We start from the raw sequence: 22,345 nt of genomic DNA, 5'->3' as shown, positions 1-22,345 counted from the left end.
CTCCCATTGTCAGTTCCACCATCCCAGATTTTTTTGCTTTCAGCCTTGCACACAGGGGAGGTGGGAGCCAGTATGTGGATGATGCTGCAACATGTCTTATGGTGAAGTCTAAATTTGCATTCTTCCCTTCCATTGGCCAGAATGGAGTCACATGGCACCACCTACCTGCAAGGGACGCTGGAAAGTGTAGTCCTCAGTTGCACACAGGAGGCAGATGGCCCGGTTCAGTGAATACACAGCTTTGTTACTGACATGAAGGCCTTGAAGAAAGCAAAAGCAGAGCTTCACCAACTTGTGGACCACAAAAATAAACTAAAAGGCTCTTAGCTGGGGACAGGGTGGGGAGGGCTTCTTATCACATGGCTACCAAGAAAAGTTTATTTTTTTTAACATGTCTGTCTGTCTCCCCTCCTAGACTGTAAACTCCCTATGGGCAGAATCCACAAGCAACTCTCTGTGCTTGATACCTTATTTAGTCCCTAGCCAAGAACAGATGCCCAATTTCTATCTGTTCAATGAACAAACATTATCTGTGCGAAAGGATATTGGTGAACAACTGTTTTAGCTTTCCATGTATCAGATGTGGACAAAAATATTTTTTAACATCAGTCTAGAATGGAAGTCCCTTTTGAAAAGAAAAAAAAAGTTTTAACCAGTCTTGTCCTTTCTTAGTGGTGAACACAGTTTTTGACCAACAAGTGTCATTCATTGCTGATTTGTTCTTTGATTCTTTGATGACTGGAGGGAGAGATTGATTCACTCTTTCAACAGATATTTGTGGAGTGTCTGCTATGTGCCAAACCCTTTCAGGATATTAGGGAATGGGAAAGGACAGTCATTCTCCAGTGGATGCAATATACTCAGAGATGAGGCTATTCCAAGGTAATGAAATCAGACACCATTTAATTCTTTGGAACCATGGCTTGATTTCTCACCTGTAGTACCAAACACTGAATTTAATCCATTCTAAGGCACCCACTCCCCACCCTGCCCTTCCCCCCACCCCCATCTAATACCTCTGAAATTGTGTTGTGTCTTACCGTTGATAACGTCTTAGATTTGACAAAGTCTGGATATTTAACTCATTGGACCAATTAACATTTATAAGGCACATCATGCAACACACCGAATCACCCCACATTTAGTGACTAGTTCTGTCCCCATGTTGTTAAAGGCAGCCCATTTGGTATTTTCAGAGTCACGGAGAAGGGATGGAACCATCACTTATTGAGAACTGAGTACATATGAGGCACAGCACTCGCTGGTTCACAGCACAGGACTTCCAAACACCCCATCAGGCACCTTGTTGTCTCATCCCCAGTTTACAGATGAAGAGACCAAAGCTTTTCTAGAATCCCTCACTGGAAGCCCCGGGGTTCCAACCTGGTGCTGTTCTATCCCATGTTCTGAATCATCCCTCCACCACTCTGTGCAGACACCCACCTGAGATGTAGTCATCAGGCCCATTTCCCAGATGAGGGTACTGAGGTGTACAGAGCTCACCCGATTTGCTTAAATTTACAGAGTCGGAAAGTGGCAGAGATGGGGTTTGAACTCAAGTCTTTTCTTTTCCAGAACACAAACGCTTCACAACTCTACTTTCCTGCCTTTGGCTTCTTCTTTCTTCCTTTGAAAAGGAGGCTGGACTGACTGGGGAATCATCCTGAGACTGGACCTTGAAACGAGTCTGTTTGAGCCTCTCCGTCTCCAGGGGTCTGCATGAGGCCGCTCGCCAGGCTAATCTTGGCCCAGAGGGACTCGAGGTACCGACGAAGATGAAAAGGCAGCTGGTAAATTAGTGATGGCAGCCAGCCTTGCTTACAGCTCCGGAGGGGCCTGGATAAGGGGAGGTGATCCCTGTAGTGAACATTTTAGTGGGACTTAAGCAGTTTTGGAAATTTGATGGATAACAAGTGTATAACACTGATAGTGGGCTTTGCGGTGAGGTTCCTGACACAGGTTCCAATGCTTCTCCATCCAGGAACAGACGTGGGGTTTGAGTGGCACTGGATCCACCCCCAGCTCCAGGACTGGCCACCCCATCCCCCTACTGGGCAGCAGGGGGACATAACTCGAGTCAAAGCCAACCAGTGGAGGGTTCAGGTACTGTTAGGTTAGAGCAAAGCTCAAGACTTTTGTTGCTATGAGGTGGGAATTACCGTCAACCGCATTTTACAGATAGGAAAGATGAGGCTAAGAAAGTAGGATAGATTGGATTATTGTTCAGCAATTCTTCACTCCCCTTCTTGAGGCAGAATAGATTTTCCTGTCCCACTGACTTTGGCATTGGCCACGTGAGTTACTTTGGACAACAGACTATTAGTGGAAGAGACAGGATGCCTCTTGAGAGGAAGCCTTAGGAGACATCACACGCTTCTGCCCTATGTCTTGCATATTTGTGATCTGTCACAACAGAATATATCCCATTTGGATTCTGATACCAAAATAATGTGAAGACACACGGGGCACACTTGAGCCCAAGTCACAGCCTGGAGTCAAGTTCAACTGACCTACGGCCTGAAACAGAACTACCTAGTTGAATCCAGCCTAGACCAACCAGTTGCAGTCAACCTAGAGACCAATGAGAATAAATGTGTAGGAGGTCTCTGAGAGTTTGAGGTTGTTTGTTAAACAGCATCATTATGGCAAAAGCTGACTACTCCATAAGTGTTAAGTGATTCTATGAAGGTCACACAGCTAATGAACGGAAGAGTCAGAGTCTAGAATTTTGGCCTCCCTATCCACTGCTTAACTGGAGTTTTCAGGTAAAGGAGCCAGTAATGAGAACAGAACTGGGACTGAGGCTTCTCTGTAGGCATTACAGACTTCCTCTAGCTTGCTTTCTTTATCTGTCTACTGGAAATAGCAAACCCAGTGTATATTTACGCATCTCTGCTACTCCTGTGATTTCATCACCACATATCTCAAGTTTGGAGATGGAGAGTTTTGGGAAAGAAAACTGTGTATTAGCAATCTTTCTTTTGTATGAACTTCAAGGAACCTTGGCAAGACAACTAGACAGATGTTCCTCCCCTTACTGAGGGCTGTTTGATGGGTAAGCCAACTTTCTGTTAAAAGAATCTCTTTCTTAGGGACTTAATATCCTTTAGGTATATTTATGGATATGACTTTTCCTTTGAGTATTGCTTTGGCTGCATCCTATAAGTTTTAGTATTCAATGCTCTCATTTTATTTAATGTCCAAATAGTATGAAACATCTAAGTAGGCTGTAATTTCCTTTTGAATTCCCTCTTTATCTCAAGAGTTATTTGGAAAAGAGTTTTCAAATTTCTACCAAGTTAGATTAAAAGAACCCTCTCTAGCTATTAATTTAAAATTTTTATTTCACTGTGTTGAGAATGTGTTTTACTTTGGAATTTGTTGAAATTGTCTTTGTGCCTGAATACCATGATTATTATTTAAATGTTCTGTGGGATTATTATTTTCAAGAGTGCAAGTTTTCGATAGCTCCAAGTACCTGCAAATACTTGCACTCCAGGTAAAAGTAATCAAACACCTCACCCCACTGCCCCTCCTTGGTATCATATACAAGTGACTGAAAATTAGGGTGCATTTGTTTTTTTAATTTTATTTATTTATTTATTTATTTATTTATGGCTGTGTTGGGTCTTCGTTTCTGTGCGAGGGCTTTCTCTAGTTGGGGCAAGCAGGGGCCATTCTTCATCGCGGTGCACGGGCCTCTCACTATCGTGGCCTCTCTTGTTGCGGAGCACAGGCTCCAGACGCGCAGGCTCAGTAATTGTGGCTCACGGGCCTAGTTGCTCCGCGGCATGTGGGATCTTCCCAGACCAGGGCTCGAACCCGTGTCCCCTGCATTGGCAGGCAGATTCTCAACCACTGAAGGCGCATTTGTTTTAAGAGAAAACTCCCCAAGGTCCAGCCCAGGCAGGGGTCTGTTCTGCTGGTGACTTTGGGCTCCATCTCTTCCTCTGAAGAGATGGGTTTTGTTGGTTGGCTCCTACAGTGTTTGTCATAACAAACATGAATGAATCCTGCAAAGAGGGGGTCCAAGTGGAAGAAGCAGTTAATTAATATTTGACTCCTGCTGGGCATGTGTGGGGGTGGGTAGAAGAGGCTGATTTTTGGTTTTCTAGTTTATTCACTTTTCTGCTTTCCCTTCTGCTAGTTACTGCATTAGGCTCTCCTCTTTGTTGATAAAATTTGCATTTTAAAAATGATCTGGGAGGTACTGAATAACTATTTGGTCACAGTGAATTTTTCACAAATTAATAATGCTCCAGCTTCTTGCACAGATTCCGGGCCATTTCCTGGGCTCTGGTGGAGGTCTGGGCCATTGCTTCATTGCTGTGGCCGGTTTCTAGCTGAGTGTGTGGAATACTCGTCACCATTATTTACTTGCAGGGCTCTTCCCCCTTGCTAAACACTCCTGTGCACCATCTTACCATCTCCATAGCTATGCTGTTCGGGTGGGACATATACTCCTCCATTTTCCAGATAAGGAAGCTGAGACTTGAGCAGGTTAAGTCAGTGCTTCTCAAACCTGGCTGTGCCTCAGAACCACCGGAGGGCTTGTTAATTATTGCAGAAGCTTGGGAGGGAGAGTGTCATCACACTGACTCTTACGTGAGTCTAAGCACCCCAGACTCCCCTCTGGTCTCAGCTGCCAGCCAGCACTTCCTGCCTCCCAGGGGCAGCTGGGGATTCTCTGGTGGGGGTGGGGGATGCGATGCGTTCCAGAGGTGAGAGAGGTAGGAAAAGGTGAGAGCTCTTCGGGAGGAAACCGCCTTGTATGCCAGGCTGGGACTGGGCGAAAATTCCTGCCCTCACTCCCTGCTCACCCCAAGATGTTCTGGGACCCAGCTGGACCTCATCCAACCTCTCTCCGTCCCCTGAGTCCCAGCCTGTGCTAAGTCCTGAGGAGGACTCTGAGGAGCACATTGTCTGATGGGGGAGACAGTCATGGGTGGGCTGCCTTCACAGTCAGCCCTCCCCCACACTCAGAGAACACAGTGGAGCAAGTGTCCAGCCCTCCTGTGGTTCTGCAGGCCTGGAATACAATCCCTTCCTTGCTCCCACCCCTTCAAAATGTCCCTTTCTAACGTCACTTCCTCCAGGAAGCCTTCCTTGATGTCCCCATCAGACCTATTCACTTCTCTTCGTCCCCGTGGCTCTGAGCATCTCTGCTTAGCAAACATCCCACGGGTTGGGTTCACACTGATGTCTGTCTCTCCTTCTATCCTTCTCCTACCCTCGATGGCCAGCTCCTCCTGGGAGGAGGCACCTGCTTTGGAGGCAGAAAGACCTGGGGTCCGGTCCTGGGACTGCCTGTTGAATTTTTCCCTGGGACCTTGGGAAAAATGATGTCACCTCTTATAGGTTCCATCCCTCCGTCCCCATAACTGGGGATTACAGTTATGTCTGGCCTCATCCCTTCGGCTCACAAGCCCTGGCTCTGCCACATGCTCACCCTGTACAGTAGGCCCTGCTATTTAACCCTTGAGCCTCGGTTTCCTCATTTGTTAAATAGGGATAATAAGAGCACCCAGTTCGTGGGGTGGAGTGAAGGTTCAGAGAGATCACACATAGCCGGTGGTGTCTGGCACAGGCGGCAAGCTTGGTCGAGGCCAGCCCTTCCCAGATAATAACCAAACCCAGCAGCTTCTTCCTTTGTTGTCCCCTCTGTGGAATTTGGCTTGAAGGTGAGAGGAGCCCCCTTCCTCCCTCACCAGAAAGTAAAGAAAGAAGAATCACAGAGGCCACTGCCTGTGAATCTGGCTGCTCCCCTTGCAGACCCATCAAAGTCCACACACGAATTTTTCAGATAGGAAAACTGAGGCCCAGACTGGGGAAGGAACTTGCTCAGGGTCACACAGCGTGGTCCAGGGAGGGCTGGTCAGGAATGCAGTTCTCCTAACTGACTAGATTGTCCACCACTCTTCCTTTTTGGGTTGAGTTTGCAGTTCAGGTCCTACAGTCTCAGGGCTGGTCTGCCCCGTTCATCCATTCACTCCGTCATTCACTTATGTTTAGTAAGCAGCTGCTCTGTGCTGGCCCTTCTGCTGAGTATCGTGAGGGTCTCCGAGGTGGCCTGCTGATGAGGCAGGATTTACAGTCAGCTGCAAGTCACAGAAACCCGACCAAGATGGCTTAAACACAGAACCCAGACAGTCCTGGGGGAGGCAGTCAGAGCTGGGCAGCCTCTCGGGATGTCCTTCTGGCTTCCTGCTCCGCTATCCCTAGCATGTGGCTTTCATCCTTATGGCACAAAATGGCTGCTTCACCTCCAGGTATCACGATAGCATTCCAGGCAGGAAAATAAGGGTGAAGATCAGGGAAAAGTGAAGGGCAAAGGATAAAAGGCTCCTGCCAGGTGAATTCCTCTTTTTATCAGAAAAACAACCGATTTCCTGGGTGTTCCCAGCAGGAGACTCCTAATTCCATTTCATTGGCCAGAATTGGGTCAAGCAGCCCAGCTAGCTGCAGTGGAGTCTGGGAGGTGAATATTTTATCTGAGCATATTTACTCACTTCAAACCAAAGTTCTGTTAGGAGGGGAGATGGAGCTGAAATGGACACCCAGTTGGCCAGTAGTATTCTTACCCACCCAACAGGGTCTCTGCCCTCAAGGAGTCCACGTTTGGGGGCCACGTAGATTTGGACCTTTTCACTGTAGTTGGAAGTAGCAAGCAGCTGGCGTGTGCTCAGGAGAGACCCTCAGTTCTCTTTTACCGTCCTCGGAGGCAGTGTCCTCTGCCCAGCGCAGTGCCTGGCGCACAGTAGGGGCTCGGTCAATATCTGTTGGGGAAACAGGGGAGGAGGTTCTAGAAAGCAGTACTTCCAGGGCTTTTACCATGAGCCAGTTTAACTTCCGCAGTGGTTTAGGTGATGTTTTCCGGGCTTTTAGTTTGGGCTTCACTAAATGCCTCCTCCAGAGATGAGATGGTGCGGGGTGTGGAGGCGGGGGTTGCTGAGACCAGGCCCTCCCTCGGGGAGAGGGCCCACTTCTGTGGCAGGCTTCAGTGATGCTCAGGCCTTAGTTCCCTCCATGGAGACCTGTGCCCTACCTCTGCCACGCCCTGGAACCCGGGAGGGAGGAAGCTGTCCCCTTCACTGAGAACAACGCCGACCCCCAAGTGCCAGGTGCTTCTCACGCATCTTCCACAGGTGGCTCACGACCACCCCCGAGAGAGGACGCGCCCATCCGGCCCTGCTCTGCAAAGCGGGAAACAGAGTCTCAGCCACTTGCCCGAGGCCTCCAAGCTTGTAGGTGCCGATCTGGGATTTGAACCCAGGTTGTCCAGTCCCAAAGCAGCCACCGTCTGTACCGACGGCCGACGCCACCCCTTCTAGATTAGGAGGCGCTGGTCCTCTGCTCGCTGCGGATGGGCTGTGGCTGGGAGTGGGGGTAGGAGGCGGGAAACTCCCCAGCGGTGGGAAGGCAGATGTGGGTCAGGAGGGAGAGGCAGGAAGAGGTGACAGGGTGCTGGGCGCGATGCTCCAGCAGCTACTCCCCCGTGTGTGGGGTCGTCGGACCCTGGGCAGGGGACAGAAGCCTGGTGGCATCGCCCTGAGCCTGGCACCCCTCGGCTCTCCTGGTTCTCGGAGTTGACGCTGGGCCCAGCGCTCGGCTGGTGCTCGCCAGAGGCAGCGTTTCTCTCCTTCCTTCTTCCTTTTTTCTGAGACGCACTGATCTTGGCTGTGGCGCTACATTCGCTCTATGGGAAAAACTTGTTTTCGTCGGTAAACTCTGGCGCTATGACTCAGAAGACACCCAGGGAGCAGCCTCCTGGTGTCAAGGGGCTGCTCAGCTAATGAGCTAATGTTTATAAAGTGCTTTGAAGACGAAAAATTCCATGCGAAGGCCGAGGGTTTGTGCTGTTATTTGGGGGAGAGGATGAGGAAGGAGGATGGGGCGGAGGGAAGGGGCAAAATATTGCTGAGAAACAGCCCGGAGCCCCTTGGGCTGTGCAGGCAGGCTGGCTCTGCTCGGCTATGGTGCAGGCGCCTGTCTAGGCAGAAGCCACAGCTGCCCCTTTGTTCAGAGCAGGGCAAATCTGAACCGGCCGCACTGCTTTGATTTAGTTTTTCTCGTAGCAGGGGGTGGGGTAGATGGGACTTAAGTGGTCCCTGCCCTCAAGACCCAGCCCTTTTAGGCTGGGACAGTGAACCAAGTCGTCAAAATAGCCCCTTGCCCAGCTGGTGCACGGTCAGCAAGTAGCTCCTGTCATTCATTCGTTACTCATTCATTCATTCAACAATCACTTTTACCTGTGCCAGGCACTAGCCATGGAATGAAAGACAGAGCAGACAGTCCCTGCCCTCTTAGAGTTTACGTCCTGGAGGGGGTGATGACATCTAACAGAGCCCAATGTCAACTGCCCTGCAGTTATGAGTGTGAAAGGGCAGAGGAGGAGAGACACAGAAAGTCATGGGTGTGGGAACCAGACCTGTCCCAGCCCAAATACAGGAGTACCAAGAAGGCTTTCCTAGGAGGGGTGGCTCAAAGAAAGAGTGGACATTTCCAGTTCCCAAGCAAAGTGGGAGAGAGAGAGAGCATGTCAGGCAGGGCAGCAGTGTTAATTAACACATTAATGAATTAATCCAACAAACCCTTAGTGAATGCCTACTATGTACTGTGCACTGGGGATACAGAGGCGAGTAATACAGGTGTAAATCCTGACAACTCCCCTCCCACGAAGCTCACATTCTGTATAATAAGCAAATGAAGAAATAAGTTGAAAGAGAAAGTATCAGCCAGCAATAAGGAATGGTGGTAAAATTAAGCAAGGTCATATGGTAGAGGGGAGGCTCTGGCGAGGCTCCCCCAGATTGTGTAGTGGACCAGGAGGGCCTTTTGGAGGAGGTAGCATTTAAGCTGAGGCCTGGATGATGGAGGGAACCAGCCACGAGTAGACGTGGGCAGTGCAAAGGCCCTGAGGCAGGAATGAGCTCAGTGTGGTCAAAGAACCAAAAGAGGCCAGTATAGAGGCTGGAGTACAGTGAACCCCAAGGAGAGCAATAAGATATGAGCTCAGCAGGGGCCATTCATGCAGGGTTGTGTATCATCAGCATCGTGTTCAGGTCAAATAAAGAAACTCTATTACAGCAGCTTAAACAGATAGGGGATTCTGACTTAGACAACAACAAGCCGGGGGTGAGCAGTCAGGGGTTGGCATAGAGGTTTATAGATGCCACCAGGCGCCCTGGCTCTTTCTGTCTTCCTTTTCACTATCCTCAGCAGGGAGGCCTTGAACTCACATTGGTGCCTCATGGTCACAATATGGCTGCCGAACTTCTGGGCCTCATGTCTGTGTTCCAGGCAGGAAGAAGGGGAAAAAGCTAAAAGCCAAAGAGCAAAGGGTGAAAAGACCTTTTCCCTGCCAGACTCCATCTCTTTATTCAGAAAGGGAATTGCTCCCCAGGGACTTCTGTTCTATCTCATTAGCTAGAACTGGGTTACATGGTCATCTCAGACTGCAAGAGAGGCTGGGAAAATGGAGTTTTACAATTTTGCTCATCTCTACAGTAGAAGATGGAAAGGGAGAGGGATTGTAATGCCCTTCGGGTTGCCAACCCATAGCTTTGGCCAAAGGCCTTCCTTCCCTTGGAGGGAAGGGTTTGGTGAATTCTGGGGCAAGGAGTGAGCTGGGGTCAGACTATGGACTGTGGATTTCATCTGGAGGGCCACAGGGAGCTACGGACGAGTTTTCAGGAGGAGTGACATGGTTGTACTTGCACTGAAGCTCTGCTATTTAAGCTGAGCACCTGCGATGTGTCGCTGAGGGAGACACATTCCATGCTCGCCTTGAAGACTTGACGGGGGAGTCCTCAGGGCTCAGATTAAACTCGAACCCTTTAGAGAAGAGCCTCCAGCTCCCAGCTCTCTCCTACGTGCACCTCCCGCACGGGCAGCTGTCCCCCAGTCGGCACCCAGTGGCGGTCCACAGATGGCTCCTGGCTGTCCCACAGTGTTGCAATGGGGCACAGAATGGAAAGTGGCTCACACCGGCACCTCTCCTGCTTGTAAAACGCTGGTTTCAGATCCATCATCTTTGGTTTTTCTGCTAGAACTACCCCACGAGGGGGGTGTACTGTGCCCTCCTTTCATTGATGGGGAAACAGGCTCAGGGAGGCGAAAACTTTCGCCGAGTAAGGGCTGGGCTTTGCCACATTGAGGGAGGATGCTGGGCATGAGATGCTTTTGCCCCTGGAACTCTTCCTCACACCACTATGTGCAAGGCTGGGCGAGACGTGTGTGTGTGTGTGTGTGTGTGTGTGTTGGGGGGTGGGGCATCTAGAAGACAGAAGACCCAGGCCCTGTCCTTGGGGAGCTTAACAGCTGGGGTTGCCTCCTTGTACCAACTTCCTCTGACTTGCTGTGTGACTTAGGGCAAGTCCCCAAATCTCTCTGGGCAAATTTCTTCTTGGGGATAATGAAGGGATTTGCAGGAACGGTTCTGGATTTTCCCACCCCACCCATCAAATTCACTCTTTGAATTTCAAAGATTCCAGTCCATTGTTGTCCACACTCTGTTTGTGTCTGTCTTTAGCTCAGAAAATATTCATCCTCACCTTCCCTGTCCCCTCTGCTCTTACAGCCTCATACTGTACTCTTTTGGACCCAGCACAAATAATTAAGTCTGCAATTAAATGTCCCATGCCTGTCTCCCTGCCTGGACTGTGTGCCAGCAAAGACGGGGACCATGTCTGTCTTTATCTCTGTCTTCCAAGAGATGAGCTCAGGGCTTGGCACAAAGTAGCTGCTCACGGAATAGAGTAGTTGTTGTGATGACGTTGATGATGATGAGGGTGGTGGTGATGATCATGATGAAGATGAAGAAGTGATGCTGGGAGAGACCGCTGCTGGAGTGAAGGGAGACCCGGCCAGGCCTGCAGCATCCTCAGCCCCTCCCTACTAGCGGGCTGCGGAGGCTCAGCATTTCCCTGAGAGACCGCCCAGACGCCTCTTTCCCCAGGCCGCGCCCCTCTGGGGAGAACTACAGTCCCCAGAAGGCCGTGAGGGGTGGTGCTGCCGGCGCTCGCTCCTCCCGGACACGCCGTGGAGCGCGGCGTCATGGGAGTTGTAGTTCAGCCCCGTGGCCCTGGTTGCTTCGCCGCTGGCGCGGACGTGAGCGGAGCAGCCGGGCGCCCGCAGGGTTCGCGGCTCGTGGGGGAGCGCAGGCCGCTTTCCCCGGTGGAGGGCACACCCGTGGAAGGTCCTTTGAATTAACCCTCACGACACAGAGGACCCCTGGATAGCTCGGTCGCATTCTCCCGGGAGCCCTTTAAGGGGCGGGGCCGGGCGCCTACCCCATCCCTGACTCACCAACCCTCCTCTCATAAACATCAGCCCCCGGCGGCATGCGATCCGGCGCTTTAAAACCCGTGATCTCACTAAAACCTTTCCAGTCTCCATTGGCCAAGCGTTGTCAACTGTGTATCTGGTCCTTTGGGGTCAGGGTGGGGCGTGAGAGGGGGATCACAGGCATTCAACCATCAATCACACATAAGATGACCCCACCTGAGTCGTGGGGAGGGCGGCCCAGGGGCCTGAAAGAGACCCTAGCTACGGGCAAAGGGGGCAAAGCTTCCAGAGGGCGGTGATATTCAGACTGGGCCGGGGTTGACCAGATTAGGAGCAGGGAAAGGTGTTCCAGTTGGAGGGAACAGCGTGAGGGAGAGCTCTGCGGCTGGAGGGGACTTGGGGCTAAGAGGCCAGTGTGAGAGGTGGGGAGTCCAGTGGGGGCATCTGAAGGACCTGGAATAATGGTGAGGAGTGTTCATTTGATCTCACATGGATGTGTGTTTCTCAGGCAGGACGGCCGGCCTAAGGGGTCAGTGGCAGAGCCTGGACCCAGCCCAGGGGCCCTGTCTGTGGGTCCTGACTTGCTCCAGGGCAGGGTTGCAGCAAGAGCTGGTCTGGTGCTGTCCGGGAGCTGTTCCAGGAGTCACCAGAGAGATGTGGGAGCTGTGGGTTGGTTGCGGGGCAGGCTCAGCATCTCTGTTACTGGGAGGGGAAACTGAGACTTCGGGCAAACTTCTGCTGAATGAGCTTCTGTGTGAGATCCAAGAAAAGCCTTCCCCTCCTCAGACTTTCCAACTGTCAGGAACCAGCCCTGGGAAATAGGGGAGGGTCATTTTCACACCCTCTCCCCATCCCAGATGTGGTAGAAGCAGAACGGATTCAGGCCAGATGTTGGGGATCCATAGGCCCAGCAAGTTGCATGGGGGTGGAGGGGGCCATGTCTGGAGTTCTGCTGTTTGAAAATGAGCCCTAACTGGGTTGCTGCTCTGGTTTTCTCTGCTTTGACACTGTGGCCAAGAGACCCTGGGGATGCGCTTTTGGGCTCTGCTCACATCTAAAGAGAGAGGCAGGAAGCCCGGGCCTCAATTATGACAGCACCTGGGTTTTGCTTCCAAGGTAACCTTGGCAAATTGTTCTCAGCCTACTCTCTGTCCCCTCTGCCTGGAACCCAGGCTCCGTATCTGGCACCTTGGGCTCTTGGACTGCTGGGGAGTGTTCTAGATACGTGAGAAAGCCTAGTAGGAACAAAGCCCCTGTGACCCCATCAGAAACGCTGGGTGCCTGTGCTCTGGGTGAGGATGGGGTCATCTCAGTGTGGCTGCGTCCCCCAGATCAGAGGCCTGGCTGGCTGTGGTTTGCCTTTGATTAATAAAAAATGGGGAAGCAAATCAATGACCCCCTCACAAATGCAATTCAGACAGTAGGAAAAAAATCTCTCTTGAGGCTTGGGGGGGAGCCTCTTCTTCCTGAAAAGATTGGAACACACAGAGAGTGTTGGCCTGAGATCCCCCCCACCCCCCAAAATCCCGGTGGGAACTGCGCATTTATGCTCGAACAGGGGAGGGGACTCTGAATATTTAAGTTAAAAACTGAGGATATGTGGGGCCACGAGGAGGGGCTGGGAAGAACAAGGGGGCCGTTTGTCCCTGAGGTCCCTTCCCCAGTGGGACCCTTGGGAACTGTCCCTACCTGGCTCCTCACCCTCTTGATGGGGATATTCTGGAAAACGAATGGTTTCCCCAGGTGCCTGCTAGTCTGGCTGAATCAGAATCTCCCCGGAGGCTGGCTAAATGCAGATTCCTGGGCCCCTCCCATCCTGAGACCCTGATGCAGAGAGTCCGAGGAGGGGCCAGGAATAAGGTTTTATAAGCAGCTCCCAAGGCCGTGGTGACGGGCATCCGAGTGTGGAGACACTGCTCTGGAGTGAAAGGCGGCAGCGAAGCACGGAGGACACAGCTCCGGGGTCACTTCAATCCCAGCCCAGTGCTTACTGTGTAACACTGGGCAGGGGACGTCCTTCTCTGGACCTCGAGTCCTTGTCTGTGAACGGTGATAAAATGGCGTGCAGCAGCTTCCCGGGGTTGCATGAGGTGTGCATAATGTTATCATTATTGTTATTGTTGTTCCTGGGAGGGAGGAGGGGGAGGCGACAGCTTTTGAATTTATTGCCATCTAAATGACTCCAGTTCTTACTGCCTCGAGTGCACACTGTGGGGCGTGGTGCCCTTCCCTTGTGTGCTGAGGGAAACCACCCTCCAGATCAGGGCCAGTCGGAGCTGGAGACCCAGGGGGCCTCCTCGTACCAGGTCTGGGTGTGGCCCGGTGGGGCGGGCAGGTTAGCCTGCGGGAGGAGGGTCTCGGGATGCCTGGTCAAGGTGAGTGCGATGACCCTGCTCCGTTTCTCCTGGGGACAGCCCCTCCTGACCACCCAGGCGGAGGGGCTGGCTCCCTCCTCGGTCACCTCCTTCGGGCCATCTGCTCGGCTCTGGTGGCCGCACAGCGAGGCTCCTAGTGATATGTTTACTTGTCCGTTTCCTCTTTGGGGCTGAGTTCTCTGAGGAGGACCCTCTGTCTTCTCTTTACACTTAGGCCAAAGCCAGACCCAGCCAGTAGATCCGCCGCTCAGGGTGAGATGGGAACATGGGCTGTGGCTGTTGTTTTTCCCTGCCCCCTGCTCCACGCTCACCCTCGGTTCCCTGGTTCCCTCGGTCGGGGACGAGACTGTGACCCTGGCCTGGCCATCCCCCTGGCTAGAGGGCTTGGTGGGTGTCGTCATGTGACCCAAGGCAGGCCAATGAGATGTAATCCTGGGACAAGGGCTCAGATAAGGGGGAAAGTGAAGCTCTTTTCTGCTGGCAGTCAAGGCTGGTAGGGTATAAGGTAAAAGGTCAACCACGTGGACAGCCTGGGCAAAGGTGAAGCCAACATAGTAGAGAACACTGCTGAGAGATGGAGTGAGACAGAGAAAAAGAGATGACATTATTTGAACACCTGGATCCAGCTTTGCCTGAAGCAGTCTCTGCCTTCTGGCTTACAGAAGATTGAGTTGGGTTTCTGTACTTGCAACTAGCTCTGACTGATACAGAAAGCTTGTTTCACCATTCTTCTGTCCATCTGTCCACCCAGCCAGCCCACATTTACTGAACTCCTGCTCCACGCCAGCCCCTGTGCTGGAACCTCAGCCCTCACAGACTGAAGGGGAAAGTGACAAGGTGACACAAGCTTCTTACCTCATGGGAAACTAGGAGCTGACACAGAGGTGAGCCCTGGAGGCTGTGGGCGTGAGAGTCTCTGTGTTGTGGTGAGGGGGAATCCGGGCAGGCTTTGTGGAGGAGGTGACCTTTGGGCTGGGCTTTGAGGCACAGGCAGGATTTCACTGGTTTGAGAATCAGGGAGGGGACCTTTCAGAGCAGAAGGAGTCACAAAAAAGCAGGTAGAAAAGACCAGGAACACTTGAACCCTGCTGCCTTGGGTGGAGGGGTTGAGATTTTGTGAACTGCTGGGACATATGTAATAGCAGTACTGCTACTGATGATCAGTAACCAACAGTTGTTGAGCAAGCACCGCGGTAGCTCTTGATGTGTATTTTCTCATTGATTCTCTCCGCCTCCCTGTAGGGGAAGCATGTGCATTATCTCCATTTTAGAGGCGAGGAAACTGAAGCCCAGAGAAGTGACGACCTTCTCAAAGTCTTGCAGAGGCCAAGTGTGCCAACCAGTCTCTCTGATTTCCATCCCAAGTTCTTAACCACTCAGGCCCACGTGGACTCTTTGCAGCTCTGCATTTTTAGCCACGTCTTCCTAAATGCCTTGGCAGGAGGTTGGGGTGGAGGCCAAAGAAGCAGCCCTGGCCATTTCTGGAGTTTCCAGTGCTGGGGAGTGAGTGGCAGGGGGCTTGCCCTGTAGGCAGTTTCCCAAGATGGCGCTGGAGACTCTCGCTGTGATTGCTGTGGGACCCTCCAACCTGTCTGCCTTCCTCCAGCCTGAGCCCTCCCACTTCCCATCTTTGCCACAGCAACCAGAGTGATGGAACTTTTGAGGGTGTATATGCTCAGTTCTCTCTCTGTTGCGGAACAGTCTTCAATGGCTCCCTATTGCCCTTGGGTAAAATCCAGACCCTTTCCCTTTGCCTACAGGCTCTTCAGTCCCTGGCCCTGCCCACTGCTCAGCTTCTTTTTTGGAGCCCAGCGTCACACTGAACCATGGCCACCCTCCCCTCTGAGCTTCAGGAGGCACACTGCCTTTCCACCTTCCAGAGTCAGCCCAGGTGTGCCTTCTGGCCCAGGTATCCCCTTTCAGTGGGGCTTGGGGTCCTCTTTGGGCCTATACTTCCCCCATCACAGCACTTTCCTTGCCGCATTGCCGTGGGGTGTGTGTTTGGCTTTCCAATTAAAGACTGCAAACCCCTTGAGAGCAGAAATCAGGACCCCGGCCACCTCCATCTCCCCGATGGCCACTCAGGCCGTGGCACATAGGGGCTCATGGTGAGCGGATAGATGCACGGCCCCAGCTTTCTTCACCACTTCAAGGACCACCCTCCTTTCCTGGACACCGATTAGGAAGGAGAAGAGAAAGAGGCATCCCGGCTCACTCCAGAAGCTGGCCTGCAGGTTACTCTCCTGTTAAAGCAGAGGTGACCCCTTGAGTCTTGCTGGGCTGGCCGGCCTGACAGCCACGGCTGCCTGAGTCCAATGCTCAGAGGAGGGCTGCCGGGAGGGAGGGATGGAGGGGACGAGAGGGTCACTTCCTGGTTGGGAGCAGGACAATGACATGGATGGGGGGGCGTGGAATGGCTCTGCTGTTGTCCTTTGCTCGGCTGGTGAACTTGTCCCCTTTCAGCCTGCCGCCCTGCCAGAGCTCCTGAAATCACAGGCCTGACCCCCATGCCCTCTCCCCCTGCCCTGGAGACCCCCTGACCTGACAGGTCCCATGGGACAGGCAGCTCCACTCAGCCAAGGGTGTGTCTGTCTTGCTCACTCGGGGGGGGGGGTCCATAGAATCTAATATGGTACCTGACGGTTTTTTTAAAAAAAAATATTTATTTATTTATTTTTGGCTGTGTTGGGTCTTCGTTTCTGTGCGAGGGCTTTCTCTAGTTATGGTGAGCGGGGGCCACTCTTCATCGCGGTGCGCGGGCCTCTCACTATCGCGGCCTCTCTTGTTGCGGAGCACAGGCTCCAGACGCGCAGGCTCAGTAGTTGTGCCTCACGGGCCCAGTTGCTCCGTGGCATGTGGGATCTTCCCAGACCAGGGCTCGAACCTGTGTCCCCTGCATTGGCAGGCAGATTCTCAACCGCTGCGCCACCAGGGAAGCCCCCTGACGTTTAGCAGGTGCCCAATGTGTCTTATTACAAGTGTTGCAGGAATGCCAGGCTGTGAGTTCCCACTTCTGGTTTGGAAAGAATGGCCTCCGTAATTATCTTCTTAGAGGATCTTAAAAAAAAATAGGTATTTATACAGCCATGTTCATCACAGCGTTATTCACTATAGTCAAAATGTGGAAGCCACCCAAGTGTCCATTGATGGATGAATGGATAAACAAAATGTGGTCTATACATGCAATGGAATATTAGTCAGCTTTAAAGAGGAAGGAAATCCTGACTCACGTTGCACCATGAATGAAGCTTGAGGACATTCTGCTACGTGAAATAAATCTGTCACAAATGGACAAATACTATGGGATTCCACTTATATGAGGCACCTAGATGATCAAATTCATAGAGACAGAAGGTAGAATGGTGGGTGCCAGGCGCTGCGGGGAGGGGGAAATGGGGAATTGTTTGATGGGGACAGAGTTCCAGTTTTGCAAGACGAGAAGGATTCTGGAGATGGATGGTGGTGATGGTTGCGCAACCATGTGAATGGACTTAATGCCACCGAACAGGACACTTAAAAGCGGTTAAAACGGTAAATTTTATGGTTATCTGTAGTTTATGCGATAAAAAATGGGAAAAAAACTTTCTAAATTTTTCATTATGGAGGTTATTTAGCTTTAATTTCTCCAGATGGAAATTTTCAAGCATTTACCAAAAATGGAGAGGATGGTATAATGAGCCCCGTGTGCCCATCACGCAGCTGTGCCAACCATCGCTCATGGTCAGTGTCATTTCACCTCTGTCCCCCACCCCCTGCTTCCCCTCCCTATTTACTTTGAAGCAAATCTCAGACATCATATTGTTTCATCTGGAAATACTACAGAGTGCAGCTCTAGAAAATAAGGCCTTTCAAAGTGTAACACATAGCTACAATACCTAAAAAACCCAAATCAAACCATCACATTTCTAAGTGCAAATATATTTCATACCTAATTATACATGTAAAACACTTATGCAGTGTCATTACATAATGGTCTCGTTTCCAATGGTCTCAATTTACATTTAATAGATAAACATATCTATTTAATATTTAGGGTATTCCTATATTAGATACTTAATATATATTTATATTTATGTATTTAATATGTGAAAATATATACAACATGCATTCATATGTGTTTATTTTCATTTGAACCAGCATCTAAATAAGGGCCACACAGTGAAATTGACAAGTGCTTTTAATCTGTTCTTAAATAGGCTCCCCGAGTCCCATGTTGTTTTCCTTGCAATGTATTTGTCACGAAGAGTTCTCCTTGGTCTGGATCTTGCCGACTGTGTCCCCTTGGTGGTTTCTAACCTGTTTCTCTGCTCTCTGTATTTCCTGTAAATTGGCATTCGGGTCTAGAGGCTCTTCCAGATTTAAGTTCGCTGTTTTTGGTAAGACGACTTCAGAGGCGTGCTTTTGAAGCACTTTCCCCACCAGGCACGACATCCTCTGGTTTCTCATTTTGGGAGGTCAGCAGCCAGTTGCTCCTCATGGTCCAGACCCATTAATTCATGAGGGGCTGCAAAGTGGATGTAGCCCAGTGCTATCCCTGCTTCATCCATTAGCTGAGATGTTCCTCCTCTATGTTTGGGTGCCAGGTGATACAGTTTGACTAGGGCAGGTAGAACAGATGCTCCATCCTTTCCCTTTATTTACCATCTTTTACCATCCCCTCTCCCGCCCCCTTTTTTTTTTATTTTATTTTTATTTATTTTTGTCTGTGTTGGGTCTTTGTTGCTGTGCGCGGGCTTTCTCTAGTTGCAGTGAGCGGGGGCTACTCTTTGATGTGGTGCGCGTGCTTCTCACTGCGGTGGCTTCTCTTGTTGCGGAGCATGGGCTCTAGGCGCGCGGGCTTCAGTAGTTGTGGCTTACGAGCTCAGTAGTTGTGGCTCGCGGGCTCTAGAGCACAGGCTCAGTAGTTGTGGCGCATGGGCTTAGTTGCTCCGCGGCATGTGGGATCTTCCCGGACCAGGGCTCGAACCCATGTCCCCTGCATTGGCAGGTGGATTCTTAACCACTGTGCCACCAGGGAAGCCCCCGCCCCCTTATTTTTAACTGAGGAGGAATCTGGGGCTCTGAGGCAACATGTGACCCAAATTCTGGGTCACGAAGCAAAGGGCCCAGCTGGGCAAGGGCTACATCCTCTCTATGTTCACCCCTGGTCACTTCTGCAACCCAAGAGGTGAAAGGGCAGATGTAGTGTTGGAACTGACCTTGGGCCGCAGTCTTGACCCTGTTCCCTGAATCCTGCAGACCGCCCCACGCTCATTGGCTGCGTCGGGTGCATCACTCTCTTTGGCTCAGTGCGAGGGATGTTTGGGGCAGGTCCCAGCAAGCAGTGGACCCTCCTCTCTCCTTACCTCTGGCTGCTCAATGCCCAGGCCGACCATACTTGCTTGCTCTCAGCCTTCGGTTCTGGAGAAGAACCAGGCCTCCCTTTGGCCTCTCTTCCAGGGCAGCCTTGTGGTGGAGGCCTGACCTCCCCTCTGAGCAGCTCCTTATGGAAGTCACGGAGGCTTTCTTGGTTCTCACTGTGGAAGCCAAGCTCCAATCCTTTGCTGATGTTCTTCAAAACCAAGTCCTGCACCAGGTACTAACATCTCATTTATTGACTGATCATTCTTCTCTTGTTCTTTCTTTCTTTAAAAAATAAATTTATTTCTTTATTTTTATTTTTGGCTGCGTTGGGTCTTTGTTGCTGTGCACGGGCTTTTCTCTAGTTGCGGCGAGCCAGGGGCTACTCCTTGTTGCGGTGTGCGGGCTTCTCATTGGGTGGCTTCTCTTGTTGCAGAGCATGGGCTCTAGGTGCGCGGGCTTCAGTGGTTGTGGCACTACGGGCTCAGTAGTTGTGGCTCGCAGGCTTAGTTGCTCCGTGGCATGTGGGATCTTCCCAGATCAGGGCTCGAACCTGTGTCCCCTGCATTGACAGGCAGATTCTTAACCACTGCGCCACCAGGGAAGCCCTTTCTCTTGTTCTTTAAATTTTCTTTTTAAAGACAATTTAACAGTTTCATTGACTATAATTGACGTGCAATAAACTGCACCTATTTGAAGCATACAACTTAACGATGAACTGATAATTTATGGAGCACCTAGTACATATCAGGTACTTGCCTGACTGCCTGTGGGGGTGGAGTAGCTTTGATGTCAGACATCCTGGGTCAGAATCCCAGTTGGAATCCCAGTAACCAGCCCTGTGACCTTGGGCCACTTGTGTCCCTAGGTGAGGCCCTGGGTTCTCATCTGTGACACCTCTTGGGGATAGACTGGGTATTATTCTAAATTTTCATTCCCTCCTGTCATAGGTTAATACATCCATTCTCTTTGCCATGTGACTTTGCAGTGCCCCCACTGGAGTAGCCAGAGTATAATCCCCAGTCCGCTGAAGTGTGGGCTTGGCCATGTGACTTGCCTTGGCCAGTCTGACATTAGTGGATGTGACAAAAGTACTGGCTTGATATGTGGTTGGGTTTTTGGCCTGGATGCTTGAGCTTCTGCCATGTGCTACAAGGCAAAATGTCCCAGGTAGCTAGCTGATGGTTCTAGAAGGAGACACTTGTGGAGCTGACCTGAATCTGACCCATGGCCTGGAGCTAAATCAAGCCGACCCACAGAATGAGGCAGAGTCACCCCAGTTGACCCGCAGACCTATGAGAGAGGAAGAGAAATGTGGCGAGCCACTGGATTGGTGGGGTGGTTTGTTACACAGCAGGATTGCAGCAGAAACCTGACTAATCCACCTGTATAATAACAGTACCCACCACACAGGACCACAGTGTGGATTAAATGGGGTAATATATTTAAACAATTTAATATATTAAAATATTTGTTATAGTCTGGCATGTAGTAACTCCATAAAATATTAGATATTATTATTTACCAGAATTTTTCTTATGTAAAAATAAGTGTGTTTCTCCAATGTATGACATGACATGCTGATACATTTATTTAACTCTTTGGGTTATTTTTTCTTTTCTAAGCCTCGAAACAAGGAGTGACTGTGTTGCTTACGGAAACACGGACCCACAGCTCACAGCCTGGGGTGTGGATCACAGAATTGAAATGTCTCAGCATTGAGATCCTAAAGTCCCTCTAGTTCACACCCACCCTCACCCAGTTCAGGGACCCTGCCATCCTGTCCATCTCTGGGGGTTGCTCAACCTCTGATTGAATGCTTCTAGTGATGGGGAGCTCCCTGCTTCAGGTACCAGCCTGTTTAATTTCGGAATCTTTTGCCCTGATGCAGAATGATTCTCTTGGGCAGGGCTGCAGATTATTAATAGATTATTAATAGCAAGAGTACAGGCACTAGGGTCAGACTTTGGTTAGAATTCTGAGTCCCACACTTACTTAGTGCTGTGTGACCTTGGGCAAGTGTATTCACCTCTCTGAACCTCAGTGTCTTTCTCTGTAAAGTTGGGTGGGGAGATAGTAAAAAAATTCACTTCCTAGGTGTTGTGAGGGGCAAATGCGAGACATCCAGTAGGTTCTCAGCAGAGGAGGGCACCTAGAGGTTTGCGTTTAAACTAAGCTTCCTGGGACACAAACGTTCCCTCTTGCTATGCAGGAGTTGTGCCCTCATCTCCCCTTTCTGCTTCATGTTTCCCTTCTCTAATTTTTAACTTCTCCCATGGTTGCCCAGGTTGCTCTGGATGAGGCACGGAGAAGCTGTCAGTCCGCTGAGGTGTCCCCAGGGCACGTTTGAGCCTCAGTGGTTGTGTATTAAGTTCTTGTGATGTGCCAGGCACCCGGCTAGACTGTGGATGTCGCAGCAAACTCTTTGCCCTCATGGAGCCCCTGTTGTGGGGATGAGGGGTGGGAGATGCGCATTAAACCAACCAACACAGCGCTGAAGGTAAGTGCCATGGAGAGAATTAGGCAGGAAAGGGCAGTGGTAGGGAATGGTGTGGCTCAGAGGGCTTGGGGAGTTCATTCTTAGGTTACACTAGGAGCAGTGCGGTCTCTGGAACAGGGAAGGGGAGAGTCCTCTTCTTCTCTCTCTGCTCAGGCCAGACGGGCGTGTGCTGCACTGCACTGGGCATCAGCTGCCCCTTACGGATGTCAGAGCGAAGGGCAGATGTCCAGAGAGGGGAGACCTGGATGGCGAAGGGACAGGGAACCGTGTCACCTTAGTCATCACAAGAACAGCCACCACTTACTAAGGCAGGTGCTGGGCTCTGGGCTCTACATGCATTTTCTCATTGGTTCTCACAGTCAGTCCACCTGATACTCGTATCCTCGCCCGCAGAGGAGCTGATGGAGGCTCAGCGTGCCTGAGTTCACAGAGAGAAGCGGAAGAGACAGGACTGGAGCCCAGGTCTCTCGGGCTCAGAGCTGATGCTCGCGATCTGTGTGTGGAGCTGTGGTCGCATTGGTCCATTTCACGGTATCAGTAGCCCACTGTGGTCAGTTTCAGGCTACTGAAGGGAATGTGGTGGGGCCAAAAGTGACAAGACTCGGTGTTGGATGGGACCAAGGGGAATCGACAGGCTCTAGATCCTGCAGCTACAAAGATGAGGGTCCCGGGGAGGCTTGTGGACCCCTTGGAATCTGAGCCTGTACCTGTCATTCCTTTGTAGATGTTAACTGAGTTCCAGCCTGTTCTAGGCCCCGGGGGCCTCTGCTCTCATGGTGCCCTGGTCTGGGAGCGCTGGTCTCAGCAGCGGTCACCAGTCACGCCCATTGCAGTGGGCTCTCTC

The 22,345-nt window shown here is 51.2% G+C and overlaps 1 long non-coding RNA gene across 2 annotated transcripts in view; it reads left to right on the top strand.

The window, feature by feature from the left end:
• Positions 1 to 21,278, top strand: part of LOC309663785 — a 29,688-nt gene extending 8,410 nt beyond the window's left edge. For both annotated transcript variants that reach the window (XR_014265464.1, XR_014265465.1), the window contains exon 3: positions 1,576 to 21,278. This is a non-coding gene — a long non-coding RNA (uncharacterized lncRNA). The remainder of the gene's footprint in view (positions 1 to 1,575) is intronic.
• The last annotated feature ends 1,067 nt before the right edge of the window (positions 21,279 to 22,345 follow it).

This window comes from Balaenoptera physalus, assembly GCF_965194825.1.
Source record: "Balaenoptera physalus genome assembly, chromosome: 7".
Taxonomy (NCBI): domain Eukaryota; kingdom Metazoa; phylum Chordata; class Mammalia; order Artiodactyla; family Balaenopteridae; genus Balaenoptera; species Balaenoptera physalus.
This window is presented reverse-complemented; position numbering and strand designations above follow the sequence as displayed.